Raw genomic sequence first — 25,010 nt, 5'->3', positions numbered from 1 at the left:
ACGAACTTAAAAACAATATAACTGCTTTTGTGTGTGTTGTCACAGCTTCTCTGCTGGCATTTATACATTTCCAGGCCAGGTGACCAAATGCTGGCTCTCACAGGTGACCATGTTATGGGGACACTGCCACATCAGCCTATAACTCAGCTCCCTGACATGACTCAAGCCTGTCCAAGATTCCTCAATGCCCCTCACCCCTGGGATGTCCCATAGCTACTTGCTGCTTTTCCAGTGTTGACCCCTCATGGGTAGGGTTTCAGCCACTCAGTTCATGCGTTGGTACATGAGCTGGGTACATATCGGAAGACACATATTGAAACAGACAAAGTCAGTGCTCAGTTCAGATCATCTAAAATCCTTTTTAGTATTTTTGTGTGACATCCCACCTCCCCCATATTTCTGAGTCCCATTGCTTTCAATAGCAACACTGACTTTTCTTTAAAGGACTACCCTCGAGCTGCTGGAGCCTACTTAAGTGCCAAGGAGTTTATTTCCCCTGGGAGGTTGTTAACCAATAAACTGTCCTGCAAAGGAATATGAATGCCCAGCTCTCTTGGCTCAGTTTGAGACAAATTAGAAGCTAAAACTCCAGACCTTCCCTGCAGAATGAGTCCAAGGCCTACTCACTATGGGACTTCGAGACCCTTGTTTGGCTTTCCCCTCTTCCCAGTCCCTCTCACCCCCAATTCTCTTCGTGGTTTTCCCTGGGAGTACTTTCTTCACAAATCACTTGCGCATAAATCCTCACTCAGGGCCTGCTCCTTGGAAACTGACCTAACAACCCTACCCTTGACAAATGGCTGGGGAAGAATGGAGCTCTGGTCTCCTTGCCCCATGATAGTTAATTTTATGTGTCAATTTGACTGGATCACTTGGTGCCCAGATTTATGATTAAATATTGCTTCTGGATGTGTCTGTGAAGGCGTTTCTGGAAGAGACCAGCATTTGAATGGATGGACCGAGAAAAGCAGATGGCCCTCCCCAGGATGAGTGGGAATCCTCCAATCCCATAAGAGCCTGAATAGAACAAAAAGGTGGACAAATAGAGGATTTGGCCTCTCTCTGTTTAACTGCTGGAGCTGCAATATCAGTCTTCTCTTGTCTTCATTGCTTCTCAGGCCTTTAGACTCTGGCTGGAATGTACACTATCATCTCCCTAGTTCTCAGGCCTTCAAATTGTACCACTGGGTGTCCAGCTTGGGGCAGGAGATGGTGGGGCTTCTCAGCCTCCATAATCACATGAGCCAATTAAAATAATTCTATCTCTTTCTCTATCTCAACTCTGTCTCTGTCTCTACCTCTGTCTCTTATTGGTTCTGTCGCTCTGCAGAGCCCTGACTCAACACACCTCCTCTTTTACCCTGCCATCTCCTTTCAATTTTCTTTTTGATTAACTTCTAAGGCCTGAGTAGCAATTATTGTTCCTTCCTCCTGACCTTCCTTTTTTTCTCCCTTCCTTTCATTCTTCCTCCCTTCCTGTCCTTCCTTTGTTCATTCTTCTTCTTCTTCTTTGGTCTTTATTTTCCCTTCCTATTCTATATCCCATCTAGAATAAGCCCTGTGATGCCAGATTTCTAGATCTTTCTCTCGCAACACTAATGGTATTGAAGGGGGGAGAAGTTCTGGATTTTTGATGGACTGGATCTCTTGATAATGATGCTCCCTTTTCATTACTTAAAATGGTAATGTTATTAGTGCTGAAGCAGGTTGCCATTATATATATATACATATATGTGTGTGTATATATATATATACATATATATACATATATGTGTGTGTGTATATATATATATATATATATATATATATATATGTATATATAAATGTTTATTTCTGAGAGAGACAGAGTGTGAGCAGGGGAGGGGCAGAGAGAGAGGGAGTCATAGAAGCCAAAACAGGCTCCAAGCTCTGAGCCGTCAGCACAGAGCCAGATGTGGAGCTCAAACCCATGAATCATGAGATCATGACCTGAACCGAAGTCGGATACCCAACCAACTGAGCCACCCAGGCACCCCTGCCATTTTTGATGAAAAAGGAAAATAAAAGGGATGGAAAGGAGGTTTCCTGAAGGTCTGCCTGTTCTGGATACCACTGACCAGGCTTCTCTGAAGACCCAAACTTCCAGTTTCCAAATCTACCCAAAATAACAGTTCAAAGCCAGAATCAATTTCTAGAGCTAGCAGTGGAAACCAAGGCGGTCCCCTCATGTCCTCCTTCTGACAAGCCATCATCCGTTTCTCCAATATTTACTAAGGTGTGAAGTTCTGAAAAGTAGAATAAAAAGGGTGGGGGAGCTCACGACAAATAAAATGGTAAGGTGACTAAATGGCTAACTTTTGGGGGCGCCTGGGTGGCTCGGTCAGTTGAGCGTCCGACTTTGGCTCAGGTCATGATCTCGTGGTTCACGAGTTCGAGCCCCGCGTCAGGCTCTGTGCTGACAGCTCAGAGCCTGGATCCTGCTTCGGATTCTGTGTCTCCCTTTCTCTCTCTGCCCCTCTCCCCTCATGCTCTGTCTCTCTCTGTCAAAAATAAACATTAAAAAAATTAAAAAAAAATAGCTAACTTTTTATTTGGCTTTTAGAGTGTGAGCCAAGTGATGCCTCAGGAAGTTGAGAGAAAGCTGGGACAACAGTGCGGTGGTTAAAATGGCTACATTGTCAGGAGATGGTTCCCCCTGTCTCTGATGAGTAGCATTTATGAATGAAAGTGCTCCGCATCCCGGTGGCTCTCCTTTTGAACTGGCTCATCCATTACTGGGGTAATGATTTTCCATCTGGGCAACAGCAAAGCCAAAGGCTTATTACACAGGCAACATAAAGTTAAAAAGACATTATGAATAAAACGTTGGCTCATGCCGGCTTTTGCCAACTCTCTTCAGAGAAGATTGTCTGATGCCGACACGTGTTTATTACACTTAATAATGTTTACATAATTCTTCCTTGAGCTCATTAGAGCTGTCAGATCAGAAGTAAATGTGTTCCCCCCTCTGTTTATCTCTAAAGACTTCGCAGTCAATAAAGCAAGATGAATGACATCCAGGGCGCAGACAGCGTTCTCTCGGGCTTTGCAAATGCTGCCAAGTTAAACCTTCGTTCGGGTGGGCTCCTGGATCTTAGGACTGCATCTGATCAAGCCCTTAGCTCTCTGAGCAAAAGAGTAGTGCTTCTCCAACTTTAATGTGCTTGGAATCATCCCAGGAGCTTGTTAAAATACTCATCGTTAGGTCTTCTCCCTAGAGATTCTGATTCCGTTCATCTGGGATGGGGCCCATAAATTTGCATTTCTAGCAAGCTTTCTGGTGATGCTGACTCTGCTCCTGCATGGACCATGCTCCCGGTGTTCTAGAGGTCACTTCAATTATCTGGTTCGTTGGGGGGGTACCCCTTGACATTTCGGGGCTTCCTAGTCTATGCGGTGCAGCAGCAACGGCGGCGACGACTGCAGCAAAGGCGGAAGCAGGGGCAGCCGCCGCTTGCCACGGCTCGCGGGCCAGCAGTACCCGGGGCCCGCGTGGCTCCGCGAGGGTGCCGGCCAGCGTGGAGGGGCGGGGCCTGGTGCTCGGGGGCGGTGCCTGGCGCTCGGGGGCGGGGCGCAGCGGGCCGGCTCCCGCTGCCTGCTCTCCGCGGCGGCGGCGGCGGCAGGGGCTGAGGGCACAGCCAGCGGGCGGCGCGCCGCGGACTCCAAGGCAGCCCGCGGAAAGGTAAAGCCAGGAGAGCGCGCTGGCGGGTCTTCCTGCCGGCAGCTGCTGTCCAAGTCCCGGAGCGTCCCCCGCGCCCCAAGCTGCGTCTGGGCTCCCAGGGTATTTGCATAGCATCCTAGGACCGCTGCTGAGCCAGGGTTTTGCGTGTTCTGCGGCGGGGCCCGGGGCTAGGGGTTTGGGGGTATGCAGCGGGAGCCTGCGGCCATCCCAGGACATCCGGACTCGGAGACAACTTTGCGCAGCGGTTCTCTTCCAAGTTCCCTTTATTGCTATTGTCTTAGCGCCTCCCGGCTGACAGTCTCCCCGGACTCCAGCTTTGTTCTCATCAGGCCAAACCCGCGGTCCCCTAGGGCGTGAACCCGGGAGTCGCTGGCAAGTTGCACCTGCCAGCCGGATCCGCCCAGGCTCCCTTTGCATCCCTGCCGGGTCCAGCGCCGTCCTGTACACAGTAGGGCTAGGCACCGTGAGACCTGGAGCCCACGGGGGCAGCGATACTCGCCCCACTCCCCTGTGTTCTGGGATACCGGCTGGGGCGTCCAGCCTCTGGGATGCGCGTGATTTGGGGCTGGAGAAAGGGCGAGAAAAAGTTTGGAGCCTGGGCTGGGGCTAAGGAGCCGGTAGCGCTGGGCTGCACATGGCAGGAGTTGGAGAGAGTGCCCGGGCCTGGTGCCGGGCAGAGGGACACGGACAGAACCCTGGAGGCTGAGGTTCCAAGCCTGGACTGTCAGCAGAGATGGGGTGCTTGTGTGCGCGCGTTAGCGGGGAAAGGCCGGGTGTGATTGCAGAGAAGGTGGGCGAAAAAAAGAGAGGAAGAGGGCTGTACCAGGGATATACGTAATTGCAGTGTTCCTACTGTGCACTTTTCCCCCTTTCAAATATTTTGGAAAAAACTGTGCCACAGGATGCCTTCGTATACCCGAACTCCCGGAGGTGAGGGTGGAGGTGGCGGGGGTGGGAGGGGAGGGGGGATAAGTTTCACTTAGCTCCAGAGCTGGCTTTGAAAGCGAACAGGTGACAGAAGACTTCTCAGTGTGTGTGTGTGTGTGTGTGTGTGTGTGTGTGTGCGCGCGCGCGTGTGCGCGCAGCGGTGGGGATGCTGGACCGCCCGCGGAGCCTCCAGCCCTCCCTCTTCCCCCTCCAGCTCGCTACAACGGTGTGAGTTTTTCTGTCACTCTTCGCCCAAGGCTGGCAGGAGAGAGGCTAAGCGACGGTTGCGGAGTGGAGCAGACAAAAGGGTGCACTTGGACGACCCTCGGAGGGCGAGGCGACTGGGTGTGTGTGTGTGTGTGTGTGTGTGTGTGTGTGTGTGTGTGTGTGTGGAGGGCATCCCCTTCCTGCCGGCTGGAGAGAAAACACTGGGAGCGGAAGGATGAGTTTTGATCAGGAGGAGGGTGAGAAAGAGCACTAGAGAAGAGACAGAACGGGAGGAAGAAGGAGAGCAGAGATTGAAAAGCTTCTTGCCCGATTGGCTGTAAAATTATAATTTAATTTTAAAAAGAGATGTTGGCGGGGGGCACTGAAACTAAAATTTAAGGAATGGGGGCGCATTTGGTTTGATCAATAAAGGTATTGTAGTGAGCGGTGTTATTAAGTAAGTCTGAAATCTTCGCTGAAGTTGATTGCTGGTTTTAGCTAACCTCCTTGACACGTCTTTCCAGCGCCTACTTTGCAAGTACCTTTTGACTGTCAGAAAGAAGTAAAAGGCATATATACACAAATAAAATGCAACTAAAATGAAGTTTAAATGAAGCTTTGAGCAGGATTAAATGGCTTGTGTAACTGCTGAATGTTGCTAAAGTACTGTCAGGGCTATAAAATAGCCAGACAAAAATAAAGGAAAAAATAATTGTAACAAGAAAATGAAGGCTTTACAAGAACTTCCGTAATGAACACATAACAATTGATGGTATGATGCAGTAATTATTTTCGTATTTACGCCATTAACGATTGTAATTTAACGTTAATGTCCTGGTATTTTATTCCTTCTCATTTGCAGACAAAAGCACATCTGAGACACCATCAGGGAGTAATTTGGTAATATAAAGTCATGAATAGAAAACACTAAACCATGCTCAGAACTCTGACAACATAAAGCGTGAAACAAAATAACCTCATTTGCTGTTTATTATCTGTCTTTATAATTCTGTTTACCATCATTTGCATAAATGAATAGCTAAATTGTATAGTATATCCTTTTTAGGAAAAAAATACTTGATGCTTATAGATATGGGGGCTGGGGGGCTAAAACTAGTTGGTAATGCTTACATTAAGCAAGAAAAGGATAGGAAAAAAACTTTGTGGGTTTAGGAGTCATCTGGAAATAATCAGAATGCAAATTCAACCCACTTTAGGCATCCTTATTTTATTTAACTTGCTTCAAGTAGTTTTTAACAATATATATGTAATTAGTTGATGGGCAGATCTTTAACTTCTTTCCTAGCTAATCTTAAACAAACCAAAGTACTGTACCTTACATCATGAAATAATTTTGTTAACCTGAAAACCTTTTTTTTTTTCAATTCAGACTTTCAAAGGGTAAATTTTCTAAAATTGAGAAGGAAAGAATGTATTGGAGGAAGTCAAAACAAAATTATTTCAGAAGAAACCTAAGTTATTAACATATTAAGGCAAATAAACATCAGAGTTCACATGTTTTCAAGCTGTTGTGGGTTATTTTAACTTTAGGATCGTTGCTAAAAGTGCCTCACTCATATGATAAAGAGAACAATTAATAGCTGTGTTAAAAAGCTCTGAAGTAACATGCCAGCAAAACATCTGAGTGAAACATGTAGCGATTGGGAGGAATCAGTCAATCACATGAATGTTTTTAAAAAAAATCCATTTATTCTTGTGAGGGACACAGAATATCACAATGACTGAATGTACCTTTCCCTTTCCATGCTACACATACATTGGTTTCAAGAGCACAATGAAATCAGTATTGTCTAAGAATGGATTCCATGTGGGAATAAGGATCTCGTATGTGTTTTCACCACTGAGGGAAAAACAGTGTAAGTGGCAAGCAAGCTGTTCATTACGGTGGAGACTGGTGACTGTGTAAGATTAGGGCAAGTTCTTACAGTTTTGCTGGTTACAAACTTAGGAAATGCAACTGTGTGAACAAATACATTTTGAATACCGGTCTAATAATTATATTCACCCTTTCAGAAAGTCACTACTCCTCTGTTACCACTTTTGTATTACAAATATTTCAGGGGCTCCCCAATTCCTCTATATTTATCTCTTGTTCTTTAAATCCTTGTTCTGTAGAGAAGTTCTGTGTCAATGGCTGAAATCTGACTTTTGGTTCATTCGTTCATTTTTGCGACGCATTTACTAAATACCTGTTATTAACAGCCATTTTAGTTGCATTTTATTTGGGTATATATGCCTTTTCTTTCTGACAGTCAAAAGTCACTTCCAAAGTAGGTGCTGGAAAGATGTGTCAAAGAGGTAGATGCTGGGGATTCAAGAATGAGTTAGAATCAGTTCCTGCACTTAGAAAGTGAGGGAGGCGGTTATTGGATAAATACGTGTAATAAAATGTAATAAGTGGCCGTCTATGCCAGTGCTTCGGAATCAGATAGACTGGATTCAACTTTCAGCTCAGCTTCTTACTAGCTGTGAGGCCTTGATCAAGTTCTTAAACCTCTCTGAGCCTTACTGTTATCTGGTAAGTGAGGGAAATAATACCTCTCTAGATCACAGAGTTGTGTAGATTACATGCCAACGTATTTTAACCTCTTCCATACTTCAGACATCCCTCACTCCATTTCTTTACTCCATTCCTTGTCAAATTTCTGGTGAGGCTTGGCCGTGTAAGCTGTTTTCACTTTCTGTCCCCTTTTTACTATGCATCCAACTCCAAGGTGGCTTCTGCTTCCACTGGAAACAACTTCTGTTGAGATCAGCAGTGACCCCTGTGTGGTCCGATCCAGTGAGCTGCATTTTTCCTCAGCTTCTTGGAGAATTTGATAGAGTTGACTCGTCTCTTTTCCTGCATGAGTTCCCTTTTTGTTGGCCTCACTGAGTCTGGTGTGGTTTCTGTGACACCATATCTCCAGTTTTCCTCATTAGGCTTTTATTAGTTCTCAGCCAACTCCCTTGTTATTAGTCCATCCCTAAATGAAGGTTGGATCTTTCCAACTTTGGGAGTCTATCCTGGGCCCTCTTCTTAGTCCCCCAGGCCTTTAAGTAATTTCTTCCATTCTCATGGCCCTAAATCATACTTAATGTGCTGGCTCAGTGATCTCTCTAGTTCATTCCCGGCCTCTGAGCTCCGGAAACATCTATTCAACTCTATACTTAACTTCTCCATTTAGTTGTTTCCCAAGCATCTACAGCTTCTTACATTAGAAATTAGAATCTATATTACTCCTGCCACAACAAACTCAATTTATTTTCCCTTCAGTCTTTCTCATTTGGGGAAATGGCATCACCATACACCCCATTCTGCATTTCAGGAGTTTTGCCCCTTTACCACCAACATATTTCTCAATTCTTCATCATGTACTTTGTGTTCTGGGTGGGTATTTACTGACACACAGAGATAAGCCTGCCAGTTTCCATGGCTTATAGTCTGTATCTGTTCTTTTTTTTTTTTTTTTTTAATTTTTTTTTAACATTTATTTATTTTTGAGACAGAGAGAGAGAGAGCATGAACGGGGGAGGGTCAGAGAGAGAGGGAGACACAGAATCGGAAACAGGCTCCAGGCTCTGAGCCATCAGCCCAGAGCCTGACGCGGGGCTCGAACTCACGGACCGCGAGATCGTGACCTGAGCTGAAGTCGGACGCTCAACCGACTGAGCCACCCAGGCGCCCCTAGTCTGTATCTGTTCTGACTCAGTGCTCTGGCCATGCCTGCTGATAGATATGTGTTACTATCACTCCTACTTGTATCTACATGCCTCTGTCCTTTTCCATTTCAACCTCCAGAGTTCAGGTCAATATCACCTCTCAGCTTTTTTTTTAATTTTTTTTTTATTTTTTAATGTTTATTTCTTTTTGAGAGAGAGAGAGAGAGAAAGAGAGACAGAGCGTGAGTGGGGAAGGGGCAGAAAGAGAGAGGGAGACACAGAATCCAAGCAGGCTTCAGGCTCTAAGCTGTCAGCACAGAGCCCGACATGGGGCTCGAACTCACAAACTGTGAGATCATGACCCGAACCGAAGTCGGACGCTTAACCGACTGAGCCACCCAGGCGCCCCTCACCTCTCAGCTTTTATTTTTGTCCAGATGTGATGGGTTTGTGTGTAAAGTATTAGTATCACTCTTTGAAGCTAAACTGACTTGCTTCATTTTACATTCTGTACGAAATACATTTTACACAATTGATTGCTATCGTGTCCATAAAGAAAGGCATCTGCTTTGCAAGGTATCCCGCCAATTTTATACTAAGTGATGGGACACCTGATAAGAAGGATGTCCTTTATGGGGAAGGAAATATGCTTGGTTGACTTCTACACATAAACAACAAATTATGGAATTTTAGGTCATCCACTTTTTGCCAAATTCGGAATGCTATTCCTGCCTTTCATTTTAGGTAAACGATGCAGGTGAGGTTCTGCACTAGAGAAAGTAGGCTTAAGCATTTGTCATCTTTAATGGTTGGTTGAGTTGTGTTTGTTTGTTTGGGCCAACAGAGTACATTTAGTCAAAGAGCCCGTCTGGAAACAGAATGAAGAGATTGAGTATACGGCATGTGCACGTTGAGGTACAGATTTTTTGACCAACAGTAGAAAATGAAGGCAGAACTGGATGAGATGAGGTGGATTGTCAGTCGACTCCAGAAGTCTTTGTTGTTCCAGCCGGAAGGCCGGTGTTCTTAGCAAAATGGGCGTCCTGGAGTGCACTTCTCTTTGTGTTCACTCCCTCCGGCCTTACAATATTTTACTTGAAAGGGGTGGCGGTGACATCCACGTTACCATGTAAACAAGACTCAAGTGATCACTCAGTGATGTCATTGGAACTCAAAGATCCGGAGAAGTCTAAGTTTTAATTTTCCACAGACAAAGACATTTCCCTTTACAAAAGAGGGACAGAAATTCAAGAATTAGTTCAGTTGTAAGTGCACTTTGTATTCTCTCCTAGTTTTACACGCCGATCCTGGCTTTAACCTTTGAATTACCCCGGGCTGTAGTCTCAGCCTTTTAGTTTATCTTTTGTTTTCTTTTTTGTCTCTTCCTTTCTGATTCTCTTCCACTGTTATTTCCTTCTTTCCCCTTCCCTGTCCTCCTCCTCCTAGCCCCCCCACCCTCCTCCTCCTCCTCCTCCTCCTTCTTCTTGTGTTTCTCTTTTACTTCACTTTCTTAGCCCTTTCCTTTCTTTCTCTTCTCCTTTCCCTCATCCCTTATCTTTTTTCATTTTTCTTTTTCTTTTTGTAACTATTTATTTATTTTGACAGAGAGAGAGCGAGCGTGCACAGGCAAGGGAAGGGTAGAGAGAGAGAGAGGGAGGGAGGGAAGAGAGATTCCCAAGCAGACTCCACACTGTCAGTGCAGAGCACGATGCGGGGCTCAATCCCATGAACCATGAGATCATGGCCTGAGCCGAAATCAAGAGTCAGATGCTTAACTGACTGAGTTACCCAGTCACCCTTCATTTTTCTTATATAAGCAAGCCAAACAAAATAGAGAGATCTACATTAGCTTTTGTCTCTTCTGTTATCACCATTACAGGATTTAAATTACCACATAACCCCTACCTTTTGTACTTGGTCTTTGCGTGTATCACTTCAAACGTATCTCAACAATAAGTAAGATATCTTAAGGTATTTGAAACTCTTGCCTGTTTTCCCTCTGTCAACAAATAAACATGTAAGAGATAAAAGAAAGGGATTGGTAAATTACTTTGTGGATCCATGCTCCTATGCTCTGGAGTGACCTTTTTCCAGCAACTAGTCTTTATTACCAGGTGATAGAAAGGTAGTATGCCTGCTTCCTGAACCCAGGTGCCATTTTGGAAAATGCATGGCCACCTTCACAATGATGATGGCAACTAGAAAAATGGCTTAAATACTTACTGAGTGCTTGCTATGTGCCGGCCTCTATGCCCGATACATGTTGTTTTATTTATTCCTCACGCTCAGCAGGCCCATGTTGTAGGTGAGGAAACATTAAAGAAGGTTAAATTACTGAAGCAAAAGTTGCAGGATTAAAAGTATGGGAGTGAAAACTCAGATCTCCTGAGCTGCATTGCATGCTCTGTCCTGCAGAAGAGGAGCTTCCTCAGCAATACTCAGGTTCTATATCTGTGAATATATTCCAGTGAGCTGCTGGAATGCCCCAAAGCTGTAGTATCTGCTTAAATATAGGCACACCACAAAGAAATGATGTGTGAGGGGCATGGCATTCATTGGTCCTGTGGGCTCAACTTGTACAAGTCAGTCGGATAAATCTTAAGGTTAGATACTTCATAGGAAAGCATGGTAAAGGCAACTCATCACAGTCTGCTTTCCAGTGTGGTTAGTGGGAGAGTTTAAAAGCTAGTGGGATTTTTAGGGTGGGATGACATAAGCACGATAGGCTTTGGAAGAGACTTAAGAGATCTAAGTGGCTCCCTGCTCTTTGTCTTTCTCGAGGCAATGTGCTTTTTAATTTGGGGGTAAACATGTTATAGTCTTTAGTGAGAATGAAACCCTGGGTTTGAGCAGAGGACAAATAAGATGTCATCATGTAGATGAAATGAACCTTGATCAAGGAATGAGCAAATGGAGCCTCCTCTCCTGTAAACTGAGGCAGTTGAAATTAGTGGTGCCGAATGTCTTCCAAGGGATTCCCAAACGAATCCTGTGCTCTAACAAAGTTCATCACAGAACTTAGTTTGAATTCCATGAGAACCTGGGCAGTCAAAAAAAAATTAGTACCCCAACAATTGCATGATTGGTGACCTTGTTTCTACCATGCCTCATATAGTAACTAGATTGCCTTTATTTCAAATGTTAATCAGAATAGGACACTTACTGTGTGAGGGTCCTCCAGTGGCTTCCCACCTCTCACTCTTACTAAAAGCCCAAGACTATACACTAGTCATGAAGGTTCTTCATGATCTAGACCCCTATTCTTCTGACTTCATCGACTGATTTCCTTTGTTGAATGAATGAATGAATGAATGAATGAATGGATGGATGACTCTTGAGCCAGGGAATATCCAAGGAGCTCAGTATTATTGTTGAATAACTAAGGAAGGAGGGACATACTGTTTTAATGGAGACACTGGAAAAATTAAGGTTAGAAATGAAAGGCATAGGAACAATTTAGTGAGAAGATGAATGGGGATAAAATTAGCATATCAGAACTGATGAAAGATGACCTAGAGTTTTCATTATTTATTTTCTCATTCACTTAACAACTATTTATTGAGAATCTACTATGTACCAGGCATGTTTGTAAAGGCTGGATGTCCATCAATGAACCAGAAGGCAGAGTCATTGGCCCCTTGTGGCTGACATTCTATTAGGAGACATATATTGCAATAAAGTGGACACATAAAACTATAATTTCAGGTAACAATACATCCTATGAAGAAAACTAGCAGAGAGTCAGGGGAGAATAGGTTTAACTGCAGATCCTGTACCTTCCTTTCTGGTTTTAAACACCGAGTAATGTGGTCATCAATCCCCCCTCTCTCTGTGTTGAAAATGGTACTGCTCTCAGAGATGAATACAGTTTAAACAGTCTTGTATTGAGTGAATATATTATCTTGTCTTCCTTAAGAATTTTCCACTAGTAAAATAAGCCTTACTTTTAAGATATTTAAAAAACAGAGTTTGACAAAAGAAGGTCCCAAATTGATGGTCTGTGAATGTGCTCTGCATTTAATTTTAAACCTGTAGCAAATGTTTCACTGATACAATGGCAATCGCAGTATTCTTTTGATAAATAATTTAAGAAAGAAGTCAAATTTAGAGTAGAACGTTCATTCTTGCCTCACACATCAATACATTCAACGTTATGGTTAAAAGAGATAATTCTGAAAAATTTAATTTCAAGAGGTTGAGTTTCCATGTGATTCATACATTACTTAATTAATTTTCTCAGTATCAATTTTGGCCCGTTGATTTTTTGGTTTGTGTTAATTTGTTAGGGCAGTGATAGAGAATGGATACGGGCTCCAAATCAATATGATTGGCTCAGAAACATAAAAGATTAATGACAGTGTCACATCAACAAAGAAATAATGATTGCTATGGATGAAGCATTCAGATAGCATCTACTGGGGTCAGTAGTGACCATGGGGCCTGTATTAGTTCTCTATCACTACCTTAACAAATTAACACAAACTTATTGGCTTATAGTATCGCAGTATTATATCAGTTTCTGTAGGTGAGAAGTCCAGGCATGCATGGCTGGACACTCTGCTTAGGGTCTCACAAGACCAAACAATTAAGATATTGGCCAGCCTGAGTTTTTAGCTGGAAGTTCTGGGAAAGAGTTTGCTTCCAGGCTCATTCATGTTGTTGGCAGAATTCAATTCCATGTCGTTATAGGACTGAGGTCCCCATTTCCTTGCTGGCTGTCAGCTGAGAATCATTCTCAACTTCTAGAGGCCCTTCTTGGCTCATGGATCCTTATGTCTTCAGAACCAGCAACAGTGAGTTCAGCCATCTCTCACTTCCCATCTCGGACTTCTTTCCCTATGTCTCATCTACCTCCAAACACAGGAAGTTCTCTGCTTCCTTAAGGGCTCACATGATTAGATTGGGCTCACCCAGATAATCCAAGATAGTCTCCCTGTTATAAAGTAAACTGATTAGTAATCTTGATTATATCTGCAAAGTCCCTTTTTCCAAATAGGGTGACATTTACTGGAATGGTATCAGGGAGTGCAAGATTTTGCCTACCACAGGGACAGACCCCATGATCTGACTAAATTAATAGGAAACCTGCAGCTTTTGGTGAACAGGAATGTGGAGTTCTTTTAGTACATTCTGTAACAGAGCCGGTGCAGATTGAAAACACTCATAGTATTGTTAGGGTCAGGCTTCGGGCAGGGTAAAGATAGGAGTCAGAGGCTAAAAAATTATAGCAAAGGCTTTATTGGGAACTCAGGTCTCGGGCGAGGTTCCGTGACTCAGGGAGAGAGAGAGAGAGAGAGGAGTCAGGGAAGTCGCGCCCGGGTGTGGTGGGATAGGGTTTTTAAGCTGCAGCAGTTCTGGGTTTAGGTCCCGGTGGGCCTTTTTCACACCAGGTCGTGCTGTGGCTCGGTGATTGGTTGACCTCCAATTCGTTTTGGCGCGCTGTTCGGGGCTTTCTGTTGGGTTATGCTGGCAAGATGGCCGTCCCCTCCACTGTGGTTCCAGAGACATCCTAACATTCCAACCTCTTATTGGCGATAATGGGCGATGGATCTGATCTGGCTGCTTCCTGCGGGTGTAAGGGCGACGTCATGGTATGTGGGGTCTGAGGTTGGAATGCGGGAATATGGCCAGACCACCATCTGGTGAAATGCACCTGGGAAACTTCATGAATTCGTTTCCGTACAAAACGGAGAAAACAAGGTAAGAGCATAAGTATTATACAGATAGCAACTAGTGGGGTGACTATGGTGAGGAGCCAAGTTAGGAGGGGTGATTGCCACCGGGAGGTTAGGGGGTCTGAGGATCCTGGGCGGGCGGATAGGGTTTTTTGGATTTCTTTTAGGTGTTCTACATTGGTTTCAACTAAGCCTGATTCATTGAGGTAGTAGCAACATTCCTCTGTCAGGAATAGGCATGTTCCCCCTTTTTCTGCTGTCAAGAGATCTAGGGCCCGTCAGTTTTGTAGAGTGACCTGTGCTAGGGTGTTGATCTGTCTTTGTAAGGTGGATAGGGAAGTTGCTGAGGCTTCTATTGCAATTTGGAGCCTGTCTGACAGATCCCTGGAGGAGCTAATGGAGTGTATTAGGGAGCCGGCCCCAACCCCAGCGGCCAATAGGGAGGTGGCCAGGGATAGTCTGACCATTAGTGGGAGGAAACCGGCTCGTTTTTGGAGACGGAATTCGAGGAGTTGATGGAGTTCTTCCTGTCCATATAGGGTGAGTTGGGGGATGATGGTGACTGGGAGACAGAAGCATTTTTGGGCATTTGTTTATAAGCTGTGCCATTACACCAATAGAATCCCCCTGGGGGGGGTTCGTGGCTAGGCATAGGCAGGGGGGAGGGGCAAGTTGGGGAGGCATGAGAGGAGTAGCATATCGGGTGAGATGTGTTGTATTGGGGGGGGGTTCTCAGTGAAGACGGGAACCTGTAGGAAGGTTTGACTTCTGGGGTGGTTGATGGAGTTAGTGACATTGGGACAGGGGGTGGGTAATGGGACGGCTATTACTGGATCCCACTGGAGGGATGCGCAAAGAAAGCAGTGTGACAGATTAGTTAAGCCTGAGTGGTTAAGCAGGATTGCTTCTTGTCTGATTAGCGTAAGCCATGAGAAGGGATGTTGTGCAGGGGGTGTCTGTAGTTGGGTGTTGAGCTGGTTTTCTTGGTCTGTGATTACTTGGGTAAGATCTTTAAGGTTGGAGAGGGAAGGATCCATTGAGGGTTCGTAGGTTCGATAGATGGTTAAAGAGGAGATGGGGTTAGAGTGATGGCCGTTCTGATACAGTTTGCCCCTTGTTCCGGTTTGCCAGCGGATATCCCATGGATCAGGGATAGTAAGGGTAAAGTTGCCATTTTTTAAGCAGAAGCGGCCCGTCCTTGGTCCTGTGAAACAGTATAGGTTGAGCCAGTGTATGTTACAATAGTGATAGGGGCATCCTCCATATTGGTCGGGAGAGGTTTGGGAGCATATATTGTCGGTTTGGTCATGTAAAAAGCAAATGGCGGGAGTAATCTGTGTAGAGGCTTGGAGGGTGTTGAAGGAGGGAAATTTAAAGGTGACTTGATTTTGGCACCCAACAAGGGGGCAAGGGGTAGAGGATATGCTAGAGGTGTGTCCATTAAAAGTTTCGGATAGGTAAAAAATCCACCTATAGGAGGGTTGTGAGGGTATAAGGGGGAAGATGTTAACAAGGAGTAACAGGTGAAGTATCATCATGATATATAAGTATGGTTAGCAAAAAGGTAAAGGAGGAGAGTTTGATGGGGGAGAAATCAGAGAAAGTTCCCTGAAGCCAACAGTCGGAGACCCAGGAGAGGGATGAGGGGAGAGTGGTAGGGTCACATGAGTGGGAGAGTTGTAGCTCGTGTAGTATTTTGAGTGTGAAGGTGGAAAACTGAGGGGAAGGGTCCGTCATGAAGGGGCATGTCTGGTTAGTTTGAGGGTGAGGGGGCCGGTTGGTTGGGAGGTCCACGACTCTTCTGGTATGGGGAGTAAAGGGGGGGCCCACTTGAGGTTGGAGGTGTGAACCCACAGGGTGTGGCCCAATAATTTAGCAGCCGTGGGGGTTGTATGACCGTGTAGGGACCTTCCCATCGGGGGGCAAGGGTTGGTTTTTGTCTTACTCGAAGGAGTACCGAGTCTCCTGGGTTTACAGATAATGGGGGAGAGGAGAGATCGGTGGGAGCTGATAGAGTAAGGTCAGCGTGCTATCGGATCAGGTGGCAGAGCAGACTAAGGTAAGGGAGATAGGCAGCCAAAGGAGGAGGATCTTTTGGTAGGGGTTGGGGTAACAGGAAGGGTCGCCCGTATAGGAGTTCAAATGGGCTGAGGCCTGTGGGTCTTCGGGGAGCGGCTCGGAGTCGGGTGAGTGCTATCGGTAGGAGTTGAGGCCAAGAAAGCCAAGTCTCCATGGAGAGTTTAGTGAGATGGTCTCTTATGAGGACACTGGCCCTTTCAACCTTACCTGAGGACTGGGGGTGGTATGGTATGTGGAGTTTCCAAGTAATACCCAAAGCTTTGGAGACCTGTTGGGTGACTGCTGAGATGAAAGCAGGCCTGTTGTCAGACCGTATCCTTCTCGGTAGACCAAAGCGGGGAATGATGTCCCTGAGTAGGATCTCAGCCACTGTGGAGGCCCCTTCAGATGAGGTGGGGAAGGCTTCTATCCACCCTGTAAAGGTGTCGATTACACTAAGGAGATACCGTAATTTTTTGTGTTTTGGCATGTGAGTGAAATCTATTTGCCAGTCTTCACCCGGGAGATGGCCCCGCATCTGAGGAGTGGGGCCTGGGCGCCTCATTCTCCCTTGGGGACTGACTGCGGTGCATCGGGTGCATCGTTGGTATGTTCTGGTAATCAGTTGTCGTAGGTGAGGGTGGTACATAATGGGCTCAAGGAAGTGGAAGGTGGCCTCCGGCCCCATGTGTAGGGTTTTGTGGATTTTTGTTAGTAGGGAAGGGGCCAGCCTATTTGGGAGGGCCAGTCGGGGGCCCAGCATGATCCAGCCTGCGTTGGTGTGGGCATCGGGATGGGCCATGTATTGTTTTTGTTCATCTGGGGTATAATCAGGAGTTGTATCTTCGGTGGGGATGCCCATAGGAACGGGGTCGAGAGAGAGAGCTGTTTGTCGGGCAGGGTTGTCAGCCTTGTGATTTCCTATAGCTATCTCTGTGGTTACGGGTTGGTGGCCCTTGCAGTGGACAATGGCCACTTCCTGTGGGAGTTTGAGGGCCTCAAGGAGTTTCGCCATGAGTGGCCCGTTGATGATGGGGGTACCCTTAGTTGTGAGGACTCGTCTTTCTTCCCATAAGTGGGAGTGTGTGTGTGCAATAAGGAAAGCGCATTTTGAGTCTGTGTATATTGTGACCCTTTTGTTTTTGGACAATTGGAGAGCCCTAGTGAGGGCTGTGAGTTCAGCCTCCGGGGATGTGGTTCCTGTGGGTAGTGTCTGGGCCTCTAGAGTTTGGTTTAATGTAACTACAGCGTACGTTGCTCGTCGGTGGCCCTTGCGGTCAACTAGTGAACTACCGTCTATAAATAGGGTGAAATCAGGGGAAGTGAGGGGAAGGTTCTTTAAGTTAGATGGAGGTTTGGAGAGAATATCTCTAAGTTCGGTGCAGGAGTGGAAGGGTGGCTGTGAAGTGTCTTTGGGGTTGATTTGTGGAAGTAGGGTAGCAGGATTGAGTCTGGGGGAGAGTTGGAGAGATATCTCAGGATTTTCAACAAAGAGCAGATGGAACAATTGTATGCGTGATGGGGAGAGGTGTGCCAGGGCTTTATGTGTAAGGATTTCAGATTGACGGTGCGATGAAAGTACCGTTAGGGGGCAGTGTAGGGTGAGTTTGAGTGCCTCTTTGGTTAGGGTGGCTGCTGCTGCAAGTGCTCTGAGGCAGGGTTGCCACCCCCTGATGGTAGGGTCCAGTTGTTTAGAGAGGTAGGCGACAGCTTGTAACTTAGGGCCACACGGTTGGGCCAGGAGCCCTGTCGCAATTCCAGCCCTCTCATCTGTGTATAAGAGGAAAGGCTTTGAAACATTGGGGAGGGAAAGGAATGGAGTGACTAGAGATGTGACCAACTGTTGGAAGGCCCTTGTTACCGATCCCAGGCTGGAGAGTGGGCCTTGGGGGGTTTCTTTGGCTGCTTTGTATAGGGGGGCTGCATGTATAGCAAAGTTAGGGATCCAGTGCTGGAAGAAGCCCACTAAACCCAGGAAGGAGAGGATTTCGTCTGCATTGGTAGGTGGGGACAGGGTTTGGAGGGCTTGGAGACGGTCTTGGGTTAGGGCCTTGGTGGTAGGTGTGAGTGAGACTCCCAGGAATGTGACTGTATTAGTACAGATTTGGGCTTTGTGTGGGGAGACTTGATACCCCAGGTTAGCCAGGAAATTTAGGATATGGATTGTATCTTGTTTGGTGTGGTCGAAAGAGGTTCCGCATAGTAGAAGGTCATCTACATATTGTGGTAGAGTACAGTGACTGGAGAGTGGGGCTTTGAGGAGATCCCTGGCCAAGGCCTGCCCAAAGAGATGGGGACTATCACGAAACCCCTGGGGAAGTACCGTCCATGTGAGTTGGCAGGCCAGAGAGGTGACTGGATCTTGCCACGTGAAGGCAAAGAGGAATTGGGATTCGGGATTGGGGAAATGGTGAAAAAGTCATCTTTGAGATCAAGCACTGTAAAATGGGTTGTGGGTGAGGGAATTTGGGAGAGGAGGGTGTATGGGTTGGGCACTACTGGGTGGATGGGAATTACAGCTTCATTGATTATTCGGAGGTCTTGTACTAGTCTATATGAGCCATTTGGCTTTTTTTACAGGCAAGATCGGGGTGTTGCAGGGGGAGTGACGTGGGATTAGGAGGCCTTCCTTGAGTAGGTGATCGATGATGGGCTTTAGGCCTAGTCGGTGGTTGTGGGAGATTGGATATTGGGGTCTAGACAAGAATTGCGATGGATTTTTGAGTTTAATGAGGACAGGTTGGTGATGGGTGGCGATTGTTGGGGTGGATGTATCCCATACGATTGGGTCTACTGGGAGGTCTGGGTGTGGGTTGAGGCTGTGGTCTGTGTTGTCTGTGATAACAGCCAGCAGGAGATGAGCGGGGGAGGGAGAGGGGCAGACAGCTGGTAGATGTATAGAGGCTCCTAATTTACTGAGGATGTCTCAGCCCAACAAGGGGACGGGGCAGGAGGGGATGACTAGGAAGGAGCGGGAGAAGTGGAAGCCATCCAGGCAGCAGGTGAGTACCGGTGTGCATGGGGGAATGGAGGGGGTGCCATTTATGCCCATGACCGAAACGGAGGACGGCGTGGTGGGGCCGGAATAGCTCGGCAGGACGGAATAGGTAGCCCCCCGTGTCCAACAGAAAGGAGATGGACTTACCCGCTACCTGGAGTTTTACCCTGGGCTCAGCGTGGGTCACCGGAGTTACTGAGTCTGGGCCTCGTCAGTCGTCATCCTCCATCTCCGGCAGCTGGAAGGCAGAGTCCAATCGGGGTGAAGCCTCGCCACGTGGGGGTGTCGCGAGTCTGTCCTCCCCTGGGTTAGGACAATTGGATTTCCAATGGCCCATTTGCTGGCACAATGGGCATTGACTGGTAGGCTTTTTCGGATGGGGACACTGATGAGACCAATGGCCTTCTTGGCCACATTTAAAGCAAGGCCCCAGAGGGGGCCGTGGTCCAGAAGGCTTTACTGCGGCTGGCCTCGGGGCAGCTACCAAGGCTTGGGTTTGTAATTGTACCTTTTGTTGGAGAGGGGCCTGTCGCGTTGTTCTTGAGCTTCCTCTCGGCCATTAAAAACTTGAAAAGCCATCTTTACCAGGTCGGCCATAGGGATTTGAGGACCATCTTCAGCCTTTTTTAGTTTTTTTTGAATATCAGGGGCTGATTGGGAAATAAAATAGGTGGCCGATACTGTGGCCCCGGCGGGGGTGGTAGGGTCTAGTCTGGTATACTGGGTAAGTGCCTCTGGGAGCTGGCTAAGGAAGGCTCTGGGGTTTTCATTGGGGTCCTGTATTATTTCTTGAAGTTTGTTAAAATTTACCGATTTGTTTGAGGTTGCCCTCATGCCTGATAGTAGGCACTGGATCATCTGGTCCCAGCGCCGGTGCCCATTGCCTGCATGTTGGTAGTTCCAATGGGGGTCGGCCGCTGGGACAGCATCGGCCCCCACGGCCTAGTGGGGTCAGTCACATGGGTTTGGTCTGCATGTTCCCTGGCTGCGGCCTGGATGCGCTCCCTCTCCTCAGGGGTGAGGGTTGAGGTGAGGATCACATGGATGTCATGCCATGTGAGACTGTGGGCTTGGGCGAGGTATTGGAATTCCTTAATGTATTCGGTGGGGTCTGCCGAGAATGACCCTAGTCACTTTTCGATGGCGGATAAGTCTTGGAGGGAGAAGGGGAGGTGAATGCGAACCAGGCCTTCAGGTCCTGCCACCTCATGGAGAGGTAAGATGGCCGCTGCGGTCTGTTCACTGGGAGGGGCCTGAGCATGAGTTCTGGACGATATGGGAGGTGAGGGCGGGACGGCTGGGGGCTGGGAGTACGGAGGGGGGCGAGGGCCGGTGGGCAACGTGTCCAGATCCTCTAACGGGTCGAGATCGGGGAAGTTGGTGAGGTGGGGTCGTCGGGGGGGTTGTGGGCGGGCAAGGAGCATGCGTGCAGAGGGGCAGGAGGAACATAGGTGGGGGCGAGACCTGCGGTCCCAAAAGGCCATGACGTAGGGTATTTCTCCCCATTTTCCCAGCCGATGGCAGAAATTGTCCAGATCGGTTAAGATTGGGTATTGTAAAGACCCCTCGGGTGGCCATTGAGGATCATTATCTAATTTGTACTGAGGCCAGACTACCTCTGCAAAGGCGGATGAGTCGGTTACGACCAAGTTCGCCTTGCAAGCCCAGGAGCCGGAAGTTTTTTTAACAGACATTGGAGGGGTATAGGAGATCAAGGCGGTTTAGACTCGTTACTCCCCATTGGCGTGGCAGGGCGAGGCGTCCCTCGCACTGCAGTAAGGGGCCTATTGGCGTGTGGACCTTGCGGCGTGCGGAGGAAAGGAGACTGACTTGAGAGACGTCTCCCGTGGGTGTCAGCGGTAGTTGGAGGAGGGAAAGAGGGGTCTGTCCTACTTAGCAGCTCCTGTAGGCGCTTTAAAGTGGGGTGGTTGGCGTCTGGCTTGGCGAGGAGGGAGCTCAGCCAAGGGAGGCGAGCTACTACCCCCCCGGGTTTCGGCACCAAATGTTAGGGTCAGGCTTCGGGCAGGGTAAAGATAGGAGTCAGGCTAAAAAATATTAGCAGTCAAAGGTTTTATTGGGAACTAAGGTCTCAGCCGAGGTTCCATGACTCAGGGACAGAGAGAGAGACAGAGGAGTCAGGAAAGTCGTGCCCGGGTGGGTGTGGTGGGGTAGGGTTTTTAAGCTGCAGCGCTTCCGGGTTTAGGTCCGGGTGGGTGGGCCTTTTTCCGCGCCAGGTCGTGCTGTGGCTCCGTGATTGGTTGACCTTCAGTTCGTTCTGGCACGCTTCTAGGGGCTTTTCTTTGGGTTGTGCTGGCAAGATGGCTGTCCCCTCCACTGTGGTTCCAGAGACATCCTAACAAGTATAAAGTAAAACAAAACACAAAACGATTATTTAATTTTGCAAGACATGGCCTCCAAAAAGCAAGCTTAAAAAAGCAAGGAAATTTTCACGTCCTAGGGTGGAACATTCAAAATCCTTCAAGGGCCAAAAGTCAAAACGGGAGGCAGCCAGGATATATGGCAATAGTGTGGACTAAGAATGTGAAAGAAGGTAGTCCTAACCCAGCTCCAGGCGCTTGATTTGCTCTGGAGCAATTTCTGCCTCATAATGGCAAATATCTGACTTGAAATGAGGGTTTAGAAATCTGGGTTTTTGTGGAAATCTGGAGATCTGTATGAAATATCCAGGTTTTTTGATGCCAACTAAATCAAAATTAAGAATAATAAGATCATGAAAACCTAATATATTTGAGATTAAACTTGCATCGTGGGCTGCCAGTTGGCAATTTATGGTTTTACTCATACCAAGTAACGTGCATTCAAAAGTATTGAATATGATAAAAAAAAAATACTCAATTTAGGAATTGCCATTGACAAAGGTATTAAAATACTCCAATATAGGAACTTTTTGGCTGTTGCTTCTGGCTGCGACAGTATGACTTAATGTTCTACTTTTGTTAACCTATACGGACAAAAAAGGAAGATTTCTGGAGTAATCTTGTTTCTGGAGTGTTTGACTTTACATGAATGTTTAGAATACCACTTATTCTCGGTTTATACTTCCCAAGTTTACACAAGCAGAAGGAATCAGCAAAGGGTGTGATGAATTATCGACTGAATTTTAAGGAGCGTGAAGGAACGATTTGGATAATTCAAGCACAGATCTCAGTCTAGACAAAATTGCATTTACAAAACTGCATTTGTCTTCAGTGTTCACCTTACGAAGAAAAGTCAGTTATTTTACCAGCGAAAGTGGGTTTATTTTCGAGTAACAGACACTTGCAGTTTGGGACATGCAAACTATGGCAAAACCATGAGCAACGAAGAGAGAGGAACTTTATTGTACAGGGAAGGAGGAGGAAGTTGGGAAGGGTTGTTTATTTTTGTTTGTTTATTTTTTTTTTTAAATGTCTATTTATCTTTGAGAGAGAGAGACAAACAGCATGAGCAGGGGAGGGGAAGAGAAAGAGGGAGACCCAGAATCTGAAGCAGGCTCCAGGCTCTGAGCTGTCAGCACAGAGCCTGCCTGACACAAGCCTCGAACTAAGGAACCATGAGATCATGACCTGGGCAGAAGTCAGACCCTTAACCAACCTAGCCACCCAGGAGCCCTGGGATGGGTTGTTTTGAGTGAAAGTCCATTGGAGACAAGCAGGAGTTCAGGGTGATGAGGGTTTCTCACTGGCTGAGTTGCAGGGTAGTCAATTTCTTGTCCGAGATGCAATGTACATCTTTACCTTTTGGGGGCTATAATTGATGATTCTTTATTGTTGAGATTCTTTTGTTAGGGCCTGCAATTGACAGTTTTTCCCGTAATTGACCTTCCGTGGTATGGCTCCCCCTTCTAGCCTTCTGACTTCACCTAAGGAGGTTTCCCTTTAGTAATTTTCAGGAAAGATTGGGAGAACATCCTTTTTAAAAACCTGATTTACAAGGAGACTTTATTTTACAATGTACCAAAGTCCATGAAGGGGCCTACAAAATTCATTGTACAGATTGAGTTTGAGATTCCTAAGGTTTTTATAAATGTCTCCAACAGGGTGGGAGCAAAAGATGATAGGATTGTGGGATGGTTGAGAGCACAGCTCCATCAGTCCAACTAAGTGGACTTTGAATCAAGGCTCTATCGTTCACCAGACGTGTGACTCCCTTGACACTCAGTTTCCTCACCTGCAAAATGGGATCATTCCCACCACTTGGGCTCTCGTTACATGATTTTAGATGGGGGCACCCAGCATTTCATCACCTACAACCAATTCTTGTGCTGTGGATTTAAAACTGATAGAATAGTTAACTGCCTAGATTGGAACAGTTTTTTTTACCTGTCCCTTATTAAATGAAGTGGTAAAGTTGTAAAGGAATGCAAGTTAGAGTTTGAATCCTGGGTTGATGGTTCATCTCGTCTCGGCCCCTTGCTGCCTTAGTGATGGACAGAGGGTTTTCTGTCTCCCAGAAGTTCCCTGCATGGAATGTTGCTTGTGGTTTCATAATGCATTTGGATTTGGTGCTTAAGGACCTAGATGCAAATGCTGCTCTTACAACATTCCAGTCAAGTTTGTTTGAATATGGGCCATACACACACGTTCTCTGAGCTGTAGATTCCCTTCATATGAAAGAGAAATCCAAGTTTCCTAACTCACAGTGGGTTTCCAAGGATTGCTTGAAGAATGTGTATAAATACTTTGTATAGATTTGTAATCTAAGTGGCTAGTATTTGCTACTATCCCAACTTCCTTTGACCTGGCATGAGTAAGAGGAAAGGAGAATGTGAAGATGACACCCAGCATAGCCACTACTGAATCATTAATGAATATTTATTGAGCACCTATCCTGTTTGAGCTATACAAGGTGCAGGGGATAAAAGCAAAAGAAACAAAGAAACGCAAGCCAATCACACAACGATTTGTGGAAGTCCTGTTCTCGCTAGGAAGATAAACACCGTAATACACACTGATTCAGATTCTTGCCAACTGTTTTGGAGAGCAGTAGGGCAGTAGTGTGGGGAGAGAATCCAGGAAGACACCCTAAATGAAATATCGTTACAGTATTTTTCGGCTGGAGATCAGTAACCGGGAGCTGTTCTAAAAGACAAAAACAACCAAACTAAAACAAATGTTTCCCTATTTGCTTTCTCGAACTTCAGATACTGTATATTCAGTTGAACTAATCCATGGACATAGTCCCAGTTTTTCCACCTAAGGTCAAATTTCAAAAAATCTTATCGGGGCGCCTGGGTGGGTCAGTCGGTTAAGTCTCTGACTTCGGCTCAGGTCATGATCTCATGGCTTGCGAGATCGAGCCCCAAGTCAGACTCTGTGCTGACAGCTCAGAGCCTGGAGCCTGCTTCAGATTCTGTCTCCCTCTCTCTCTGTCCCTCCCCCTCCCATGCTCTGCCTCTCAAAAATAAATAAACATTAAAAAATATTTTTTTTAAATATTACATATGCTTTAAAAATACAATTAGAAAAAAAAGAAATTTACCTGACATAGCCCTAGTGATAACATCAAGGTAGACTGTACATAAAAATTCATACACAGGGCGCCTGGGTGTCTCAACTGGTTAAACATTTAACTTTGGCTCATGTCATGATTTCATGGCTTGCAAGTTCGAGCCCCGAGTCAGACTCTGTGCTGACAGCTCAAAGCCCGGAGCCTGTTTCAGATTCTGTGTCTCCCTCTCTCTCTGCACCCTGCCCCCTCCCCACTCATGCTCTGTTTCTCTCTCAAATAAACATTAAAAAATTATTTTAAAAATGCATACAAAACCCTGTTCTTCAGTCAT

At 46.4% G+C, this 25,010-nt stretch overlaps 1 protein-coding gene across 6 annotated transcripts in view; it reads left to right on the top strand.

Moving 5' to 3' along the window:
- The first annotated feature begins 3,650 nt into the window (after positions 1–3,650).
- The window catches only part of RARB (retinoic acid receptor beta), a 771,365-nt gene continuing 750,005 nt past the window's right edge, over positions 3,651–25,010 (top strand). For 2 of the 6 annotated variants that reach the window (XM_086674190.1, XM_086674188.1), the window contains exon 1: positions 3,651–3,700. The gene's annotated coding sequence lies outside the window, so the exon portion shown is untranslated. Of the gene's footprint in view, positions 3,701–13,911; positions 14,198–25,010 lie in introns of those variants that run through there. The other 4 variants (XM_086674193.1, XM_086674191.1, XM_086674192.1 and 1 more) reach the window with 2 other exon arrangements.

This window comes from Puma concolor, chromosome C2, assembly GCF_028749965.1.
Source record: "Puma concolor isolate L17-30 chromosome C2, mPumCon1.1.hap2, whole genome shotgun sequence".
Lineage (NCBI taxonomy): Eukaryota > Metazoa > Chordata > Mammalia > Carnivora > Felidae > Puma > Puma concolor.
This window is presented reverse-complemented; position numbering and strand designations above follow the sequence as displayed.